The sequence below is a fragment of the Condylura cristata genome, unplaced genomic scaffold, assembly GCF_000260355.1.
Source record: "Condylura cristata isolate star-nosed mole 26May11 unplaced genomic scaffold, ConCri1.0 scaffold00017, whole genome shotgun sequence".
Classification (NCBI taxonomy): Eukaryota; Metazoa; Chordata; class Mammalia; order Eulipotyphla; family Talpidae; genus Condylura; species Condylura cristata.
In genome coordinates, this window is record NW_004567118.1 from 35501821 (window position 1) to 35512730 (window position 10910).

At 40.9% G+C, this 10910-nt stretch overlaps 1 protein-coding gene across 1 annotated transcript in view; it reads right to left on the bottom strand.

Annotated features, from left to right (window-relative positions):
* Positions 1 to 6885, bottom strand: part of TAOK1 (TAO kinase 1) — a 121290-nt gene extending 114405 nt beyond the window's left edge. The window contains exon 1 of the mRNA XM_004684835.2: positions 6820 to 6885. The gene's annotated coding sequence lies outside the window, so the exon portion shown is untranslated. The remainder of the gene's footprint in view (positions 1 to 6819) is intronic.
* Positions 6886 to 10910: the final 4025 nt, after the last annotated feature.

A 10910-nucleotide genomic window follows, 5' to 3' on the forward strand; every position in this document is an offset into this window, starting at 1 on the left:
TCTGTCTCTGGTGAAGCCTCTCGCCGCCCCTGCACCTCTGGCCTGTACCCCAGTTCTGTATGCATAAATAAATAAATCTTTAAAAAAAAAAAAAAGTTACTATAGGGCCCTCCCAGGTGGTACAACCGTTAAAAGCATGCTGGTCAGGAAAGTGACTAGCATGTTGTGGTAGACCTCTCCTGTCCACTGCTCCTCTCAGCAGCGTATTTCAGTCAATCAGCCTGCTGTGTTCCCCACTCTGTCTCTGGTGAATCCTCCCACACCCCACACCTCTGGCCTGTACCCCAGTTCTTGTATGCATAAATAAGTTTTTTTTTTAAAGTTACCATAGGCCCTTCTTGGTGGCACAGTGGGTTAAAGCACAGCACTAAGAAGCTAAAGCCACTTCCGCATGAGTTGGATCCCTGCCTGCCCCAGGAGGTGACCACATAGCATCGCAGACCTCTCCTGACAGCCCGCTGCTCCCCTCGACAGTGTACTTTGTCCATCTGTCTGTTCTGCTCCCCGCTCTGTCTCTGGTGAATCCTCTCACCCTCCGCATCTCTGGCCTGTACCCCAGTTCTGTATGAATAAATATTTTTTTTAAAAAAAAGTTACCATAAGTTTAATTTACAAACCACTCAAGGCTCACAACCTGAAATTTGAAAAGTACTAACTCAGAAGGACTAATAACCATAGGAAGGTTCTTCCTTTCCTACAAGTAACAGGTTTGAAGAAACTGTTCAGAAGCTGGAAAAAAAAGAATTCCTCCAGGGATGTGTCTTAATGACATGACACATAATCATCACTTAATGTTTGTAAAATATAAAGCACTTTCATGATAAGGACACACTTTAAAGGAAGGGAACACCTTTAGTGGGAAAAAAAAGCTTTGGATAGCAATATTATGGATGGCTACAAAGCCATCCAAGAGCTCCAGGAGATGAGTGACACAAAATAATTCTTAAACAAATGAAGTACAAAAGGGAAAGTAAATTTCATTCTTTAGGATAGGTTTTATATCTAGCATGGAAAGAAAATCTCTTGAAAAACTACCAACTAGTTCATTATAGGTACAAAAAGTTTAGACTCTGTTCCTTCCATGTTTTCTCACAACACTTTCAGGAGCAAACAATTCCTGGCAGAGAACAAAAGCAGAATCACTTCATTCCCCAATGGACTCAAATGAAAACTGGTAATAAAAACAGGTACAATTTTAAGAGGAGACACTGGCGAAGGATCAAACTAGATCTGCAAGAAAAATCACATGAGATGATGGTATATATATTTGTGCTTCTATCAAGATCAGTAACATTTTTTAATTTTTTTTTTATGCATACAAGAACTGGGATAAGGCCAGAGAGGCTGGGGGTGAGAAGATACACCAGAGACAGAGCAGAAACAGGACAAGCAAATCTACTGAAATCTACGGCTGAGGGGAATAGCAGCAAACAGGACAGGAGAGTATGCTGTTCCATGTGGGTTAACTCCCTGCTGGGGAGGGAACTGGTGCTGCAGTGGCTGTGCTTCATAATGCTGTGGTTTTACCCACTGTGCCACAAGGGAGGGCCCTACTAACATTTTTTTTTAAGATTTATTTATTTATGCATACAAGATCTGGGTTACAGAGGCCAGAGGTGTGGTGGGTTAGAGGATTCAGAGAGACAAGAGTAGGGAGCAGAAAAGGCAGATCTACTAAATATGCTGCTGAGGGGCACATCAGGCAAGACAGCAAAGATCTGCTGCACCATGTGAGTCCCTGGCTGGCCAGGGATCGAACTCTTGCTGCAGTGGCCACAGACAGTCTCACAGTGCTGAACTTTAACCCACTTCATCACTAGGGAGGGCCAAGATCAGTTAACATCTTACTAAAAATCACACTTACATCATCACAGTTTGGCCATTCAGTAAATCATTTTTCTCTTTGCATGCTTCTGTACCTAGTAGGTAGGCTCAGTAATAAAAAAATGTGAGATCTCTAGTAGCTCTTGCCCTTTAAGACTGCTGCCTGTCTACACAGGCATCATTTTCTTAATAAACCTGCCATGCACTCCAGATTTCTTTGAAAAAAGTTAAGTGTGTAAGCTACCTATCCTTGATTAGAAATTATGTCTTCCAAACATAAATGTCGAGTTCCAAATGTATAAATCCAAAACCAAAACTATGAATTCATTCTTAAATAACAGACTCCACATATTCATTTGTAAACATTTATTAAGCAGTTAGTGTGTGACAGCCAACAACTTACTGAGTGCTTACTATGTGTGAGGCAATCCATTAAGTACTTAACAAGGATTATCCCATTTAAACATAACAACCTTATAAAAGTTTCATTTTATAGATGGGGGAAAATGAAGATTAAAAACTTATATAAATCAGTTGCACAGCTAATAAATGGTAAACTAAAATATATTAAGTGGCAGTTATTATTGATGGCAACAAAATCAAAATATCTTGTTGTATTCATTATTTGTGAATGCTTTCTCAGAAACTAAACTTTGCATGTCTTTCTGAAGCAATTCACCTATTTCTAAATCTGCGTCATAGTATTATACTGAATAACTTTATCAAAAGGAAAACTTAACCCTTTGCTAATTTAAAGGTAGAAGGTTGGGCCTCCCTGGTGGCTGGCATAGGGGTTAAGCCTCAGTGCTTTCACCACTATGGCACAAGTTCCTGAGTTGGATGCCCAGCCAGGGAACTAACCCACATATTGGACAGTGGACCTCTCCTATCTCACCTGCTATTCCCCTTAGCAATGTATTTAGTAAAAACCTACCTGTTCTGCTCCCCACTTTGTTTGATGAATCCTCTTATCAACCCCACTACTTTCCCACCTCCCCGCACCTCTAGCCTACACCCCAGTTCTTCTATATAAGAATAAATAAAATCCTTTAAAATAAGTAAATAAAATAAGGTTTGGTCAATTAAAAGTCATTATGATTAATTAGCTATACCACTTTCAGCACATTTAACAGGTATATATTATACAGTATATTTGCTAACCTGTTTTATTTAGATGCAAGGTACTTTTATTTTGTAAATCCTTTTCACCTTTTGAGTCACTTAATTTTGTCACTAGGTTAAAAAAATGCAGTTCAAACTTTTTAATAAAAAAAAATGCAGTTCGATGCTGTATTTCAGAACAAAAAATCTGCTTCTAGCACAAATGGAAAAGTGATAATTAGCAAATGTTGACAGATAAATCCCAACTGAAAATATTGTTTGAAATCCCTCCAGATAACTTCTCAATTTATATGAATTTTTCAGAAGGTATGAATCATTTTTTTTTTTAAGATTTATTTTTATTTATTTATGCGTACTAGAACTACAGTATGGGCAGAGGTGCAGGATGTGAGAGGATTCATCAGGGACAAGAGGTGGGAGCAGAACAGGGGGATTTACTGAAATGCACTGCTGAAAGGAGCAGAAGGCTAGACAGGAGAGGTCTGCCCAGCTATGTGAGTCTCCTCCCTGGTCAGGATCAAACTTAAGTTGCAATGACTGGTGATATCTTCACAGTGCTGAGACTTAATCCCTGTACCACCAATAAGGACAGGTAAGACACATTTTTAATGGAATTAAACATTTATTTATACCACTTAACATTAAACTACTTTTAATACAATAATGAATATAATGGAATGAAACAATACAGGTTTGTATCTTTTTCCACTTAGAATATGAAATTGTGAAGATTATCAAAAATAATCTGCTCATGAACAAGTACAAAAAGCAAAAGACTGACAAACATGCTGGCACTCTGTTTAATGGAATAATCTCAATGTTATACACAATTCATTCACATGGGATCCTGAACTCAGCAGCAGTCCTTAGCTAGTAAATACAAAAAAGCTTCTAATTTCTAAAAGATTAAATTAGGATGAGTGCAATAAGTTATACTTAGTAAAGATTACTGATAAAAAGATACACAGTAAAAGTTAAATACACAAACCAGTCAAATAAAAAACACAGAATTTTATTTCCAGGTTATACGAGTAAATTTCAACACTAATTTCAATAAAACAATTGACCAACCCCCAGATAATTTCTGGATTTACTGTGTATTCATACCTACTTAGTTTCAAAAACTTCTTAAATTACACTCTTTATAGCTTAATTAAAAGCTTCCAATCTTTCTGGTATTCTGTAACTAATCAATTTCTTTCTTATTATATAGTGGTATGACATCATAACAGAGGGCCAAATAACATATAGATGCCTTGATAAACAGAAAGTTTATTTTAACAATAACACATTTAATTAGTGCCATCTTCACAGTTTTCCCAAAATCTATTATATAAAATGCAATTCTATTTAATCTATTCAGTTCACTCATATTTTGGTCCTGTACATTGTTATATTTCTTTAAAACCTCTGAATTTAAATTTGCTTGGAAAATTATTGTTTGTAAGCAAGTTAGTATAAAAATCACTTTAGACTTTTCAAAGTCTTTAAACCTAGTAGATTCGTAGAAATTCTTCCATCTTTAAAGCATGAGAATTTTAACCAAATTAACTAATAAAATATCAGAATGCCAAAAATTAAGTCATTAAAAGGGAATCCAGAGAAAGAGCCAGTTGTGAAAGAACAGGAAGTGATGATGTACACTGCCATTTTGTGGATGAACTATTTAGAAACATAAGTACCATCCTGATCTGGAAACAACTAGCCCAGACTAACAGCTCTCAGTATTCACATTCTAATAGGGCGTCAGAGGTCAGTAGAAATAACCCTCAAGCAGGTTTTCCTTTGAATGAATTTATCTAATTGATCAAGAACATTTACTACTCTTTGGGCTGGGTTCCTACCAGCTATGGAAAACAAGGTTTCTTTTCATTTGTGCTGAAAGTACCTCTTAGTTCTAGCTAAATATAGAAAGTATAATGAATATACTTGCTTGAAATACAGCAAATACTTCACCTATGAGTAGGTCCTTAAGTTTTGCAGCCTTTACCAACAAATCCTCTCTACCTGTATCTTTCCAAATTAAAAGCTCACTCTTTACTGAGAATAAATGGATTTACATCTGCTAGTTTATATGTTTTATCTTCATCAACAAACCATAATACAGAGAATCAGGATCTGCCATATAAAGGAAAACTATATACTATCAAATGTAGTTCCGTGCCATTAAAAGTAGTGCTATTGTAAACTGAAATGAACTCAGAAAAATATCATTAAAAAAAAGCAACAACAACAAAAAGCAACAAAATTTCACCTTCTGATAAAAAAGTTAATAAAACTAATTTAAATATGGTAAATGTCTCTCTGTATCAAAATCATGAACTAGGATGACTGAAACTAAATTAGTGCCTATAACTACTTCTAACATCTCTAAATCCCTGTCTTAAAGTAAATTTCAAAATGCAAAAAAAAAAACACATCCAAAAAGCTCTGATGAACAATATTTAATTGGAATTAAATGGTACTTGGAAGTATTTAAATATGTCACCCACTAAGTAAAGTTTAAACACCAAAATAAAATATTAAGACAACTTTATCTTTACATACGTTAGTTATCTTTATCACGTCATTATTAAATAAAACTTATTTAACCCTATGAATATTTATATATGGAATATTTGGAAATCACTTCATCAGTAAATCTAAATAATGAAAGAAAAGTACCAATGGTAGATTTCAATACAACTCTGATCATAAAAAGTATTTGGCAACACATTTTCCAGAATGGTAAAGTATTTCTCTAAGGACAAAACAAGTACTACTGTGAACCAAATAAAATGATTTGTTTTAAACAAGTATGAAATGACATGAAGGAAAAGAGTGAAAAAATAACCGAACTTATCACAGCATCATCAAGCAAATTATTTTTTCATTGCCTTAAAAAACAAAGTATTCGTTCTAAAAAGAATTGTAATCTGACCGTTTTCAGAAAATCCCAATTTCATTGTTATACAAAAGAGTATTAACCCTAAAAATTCACATCTCAGGGAGAAGGAAAGCCCATCAGTTTGTGTGTAACCATCTTTAGTAGCTCCTCAAGAAATACAAGTCAGAACAAAATTTTAAATGCTATTGAAAACCCAATATGCTCACAAAATATGTCAACCCAGTGCTTAACAGACAGATACATCAGAACTGTTCTAACATGGCAGGGTCGCTGTAGATAGGCCATATCCCCCAGTAATAACAACGTATACTTCCGAGGCACTGATCTCAGGGGAAGAGTATTACGCCCGTACTGTAAGTGATTTAAAACCGAAGGAAAAAGGTAACCTTTCCGAGAGAAGCGCCATTACTTTCCGCTCCAGCTCCCCCACCCTTCAGTGTATACACGGGTCTTGTGAATGAAGAAACTGCCTTGGACTTCTGCAGCATTGCAGTAGACTAAAGGATGGGGAAGGGTAAGGGGAGAGAAACGCTCCCATCACCCCTACAGAAGAGGGGTTCAGATTTCCAGAGAGAGGGTGGTGGGGGAACCTACTCAGCAGGCTACCAAGAGCAGTCTCCCTTCCCAAGAATACAGACACCACAAAGGAGAGGGAGGAGCAGAGGGACCAGAAGGGAAAGGGACCTCGCGCCTTTAAGTAGGGTGCACATCGACCCAGTCTCCCTAAGAGGGCCACACCTTCCTCTAGACATCCCTTTCCACCACCCCTTCCGGTGACCCTCAGGAAAGGGGAGTGTAATAGCTCTCGCCCCTCAAAACGCGAGGGCTCCCAGCTCACCAGCTTCTTCACCCCACCCACAGAATCACAGACCCTCCTAGTCTCCCTCCCCCACCCCACCCCCACATCCCTTCGACACTGAGGCCTGAGAGAGCAGATTTCCCCGCCCCCTCCATGTCTCCCTTTTCCAAAGCAGAAGTGTCCTTACCCTTTCGCCGACAGGTCTGGGGCGGAGCAGGCAGGCGCAGCCCCTTGCAGCGCTCCGATAGCCGCTACGCTGGACCGCGAAGAGTGAGGAGGAGGAGGGGGCCTGGCGACAGAACGCCGCCCCCCCCCTCCCAGCCCCAGCGAGCCGCCCAGCCCAAGCTCTGCGACAAGGGGCAAAGGAGGGGGGGGCTCGAGGGAACTACCGGGGTCGAGGAGGTGCCCTCGGCGCTTGGGCTTAGCTAAGATGGCGCGGGGAAGTGCCGGGAGTCGCCGCCGCCGCCTCCTCGGGGAAACCGGCCCGGGCCTCGGCCGCCTCCCGTCCTCACACAGCCGAGGCCCTATCGGTCCCCCGCCGCGGCCCCTCGGCGGGAGGGCCCACGCACAGTCCTCTGCCACCACCACCACCCCTGGGAAGGGGGCGCTCACAAAGAGAAGAGAGGCCGCGGGCCGGCCGGCCGGCTGCGGGGCGGGGTCCCCAGGGGCCTGGAGGCCTCAGAGGTTCGTGGGTGCCTCGTGCCCTCGGCCCGCTAAAGGCACAAGCAAATGTGACCCCCTCCTCTCTCCTTAGGCAGGCGGCGGCACCGACTCACTCGCTTTGCCACCCTCCCTCCCTCCCCCTCTCTGTCTCCTCTCTCTCTCTCTCCCTCTCTGAGCCCTGAAGCCACAGAGCCCGGTCGCTGCCCAGGTTCCCCCCCCTTCCCCAACACCACTCCCCTCCTCCCGACAGTCATCCCAGTCTCTGATCTCGCGAGACTTCCCGCCTGACAGGCCAGACCCTGCGTGAAACACGGCTGCGTGCACGCTCTCGAGCTCGCGGGAGCGCGCAACTAATTGCTCTGGGCGGAGTCTCCAGGACGGTCTTAGTCCTGCGGACTGCCTGGCCTCAGGTGGCAGGAGACCTGTACCTTGGGGGTGGCCAGTGAGCTCAATTGATCGTGGGCCACTGAAAAAGAAGGTCAGAGGTAACCTTGCTGCTATGTCTAATAGAGTCATCTTAATTCTTTTCTCTTAACAGCTGCAATATTTAATATAATTGTTAACCCTTCCATTTTGAAACTGTAACTTCTTTGCGTTTTCAACACCATTCAAAACTTTTCCTTCTACCTTCCTGTCTCTGGGGCCCCGCTAGCTTTACCCAACCATTAAGCCATGTCCCTCACCTATCTCTTTTCCTGAAAGTACTAAAGCAAGAATGTTCTCCTACTTATTGCATACATTTGGGGGTTGAAAGAGATTTAGCTTTTCCAATAGTATTTGTTTTTAATTTTTATGGAGATTTTTGAGTAAGCACAAAAAGAGTAGGCTAAAGTGCTAAAAATCTCTATGACTCACCTTCAACTACTTTTTTTTTTAAAAAAGATTTATTTATTTGTGCATACAGAACTGGGGTACAGGCCAGAGGCTCAGGGGCGGTGAGAGGCTTCACCAGAGACAGAGTGGGGAGCAGGACAGGCAGATCAATGAAGTGCACTGCTGAGGGGAGCAGCAGGCGGGTCTGGAGAGGTTTGCCACACCATGTGGTCACCTCCGGGGCAGGCTAGAATCGAACTCATGCGGAGGTGGCTTTAGATTCTCAGTGCTGTGCTTTAACCGGCTGCGCCACCAGGGAGGGCCCTCAACTACTTTTTTAAAAAGATTTGGGCCAACCCTGGTGGTGCAAGGGGTTAAAGGATAGCACTATGAGGCTATCTACAGCCACTGCAGCAGGGGTTCGGGTTCAAGTTTGTCTCCCCATCAGAGAGCAGACCCATAAGACACATCAGACCTCTCCTAACCAGCCCCCTGCTCCCCTCAGCAGTATATTTCAGTCCAATCTGTCTGTTTTGTTCCCCACTCTATCTCTGGTGAATCTTCTCACCCCCCTGCATCCTTGGCCTGTAACCCAGTTCTTAAAGATTTATTTATTTATGCATATAAGAACTGAGGTATAGGCCAGAAATGCAAGGGGGTGCAGGTATGTGTGAGAGGTGGGCAGCAGGGGTGGGGAACAGAATAGGTGGATCGACTGAAATACACTTTTGAGGGGAGCAACAGAGACTGTTCAGGAGTGGTCTGCCATGCTCTGTGGGTCACCTCCTGGGCAGGGATAGAACTCGTGTTGCAGTAGCTGGGGAGAGCTTCCTAGTGCTGTACTTTAGCCCCTTGTGCCACCAGGAAGGCCCCCATTTTCTCATTCTTATTTAACCTCTTATACCACAACTTTTTTTTCCCTCCTGGTATTTTTCATCAGTGTCCAGTGAACCATAATCTTTCACTAGTACATATCAATGTGTATCTCTAACAAAGATTTTTGTTGTAACATAAGCAAAAGATTATCACACCTTTACAGTAATTCCTTAATATTATTTAACACCCAATGAATGTTCAGTTTTCTATAGTAGTTTCCAAAATGCTTTTTATAGTCCAATTATAGGAATCAGGGTCTGAAGAAGTCCCACACTTTACATCTGAGTGATAAATATTCCTTTTATCCATTTTATTGAGATAAAGTACTAACATACAGCACTGTGTAATATATACAATAATGATTAAGCTTATAGGTATTGTGTAATGATTATCACAATAAGTTTGGTTAACATCCATCATTTCATACAGATACCAAAAATAAAAGTTTTTTTTTTCTTGTGTTGTGATGAGAACTCTTCGAATCAACTTACCATCATGCTAGCTTTCAAATAAACTGTAGAAGGATGTTATCATCATATTGTACACTGCATCCTGGGTACTTATCTCAAATTTACCTCCACCTCTACCATACATTGTCCCTTTCCTTCTCTCTGTTTCCCCAGCACATAAGGAATCTTAAGATTTCTCTCTCTCTTCCTCTCTTTTTCTTCACAAAACAATGTTTGTGGTCTGATACTAATAAGTTTCCCTACTCAGATTCTTCAAATCACACACACACACACACACACACACACAAAATCATCTCAACTTCAATTTTTACAATAGAAAAACATCATTTGCTGATATTGCAAAATGAATCAGTCATTTAATATTTAAAATTTTACTTCCCCCACTAAATTACATTTAGCCATCATAGTAAAATAGTAAGTCAATGCTTAAAACAGTGCAGATATTATGATTTCTATGGTTTTAACTCATGAACATTTCTCTGATTTGTCCTCTTTTTCATCCCCACTGCCTCTACTGTGGTGGTCCTTATCTCAGTTTCTCACCTGTGGTGTTGACTGTAATTACCTTCTAACTACTTTCCTCATTCCCATGCAGGTTTAAGCCTGGTTGCCACATCTCACTCAGGCATACCTACAGAAGGCTGCCTGATATGAGCATTGTTTCACAGCCTAGAAAATATAGACTGTCATGTATAGTGTTTTTTCTTGAGCTTTTCACTCCCATATTATTGGATCCATTTTGTAAGCATCTTTTTAAAATAACAAACATATGGTGGGAATGCAAACTAGTACACGACTAATGGAAAACTGTTTGGAGTTTTCTCAAACTGCTAAAAATGGAACTTCCATATGATCCTGCATCCCACTCCTAGGTATCTACCCAAAAGACACAAAAACACTGATTCAAAAAGATACCTGCACCCCCATGTTTAGTGCTGCTTTATTTACAATAGGAAAGACATGGAATCAGCCCAAAAGCCCAAAAGTAGATGATTCTAGATTAAAAAGATGTGGTACATATACACAATGGAATATTACTCAGCAATCAAAAAAGAGAAACACATGTCTTTTGCAGCAACAGGATGGAGCTGGAAGGGTTCATGTTTAGTGAAATAAGCCAGAAAGAAAAGGAAAAATACCAGATGGTTTAACTCATAGCAGGAGCATAAAGGACTGGCATGGGGGGAGGGGAGAAATAATAATAATAATAGTGAACAACTATAGACATGTTATGGGGGTGGAGTGGAGAATGGGATCAAAAATGGTGGGGGGCGGTTAGTACATGGGAGTATGGTGATGGCACACAGGTGATTTGATGATGGGAAGCCCATGGAGATTACAACTGAGATGGGAAAAGGCACAAAATGATATAAAAATAAACTATTATAAGATAATGAGCATAGATTTATTGATTTATGCATACAACAGCTGGCGTACAGGCCAGAGATGCGGGGGG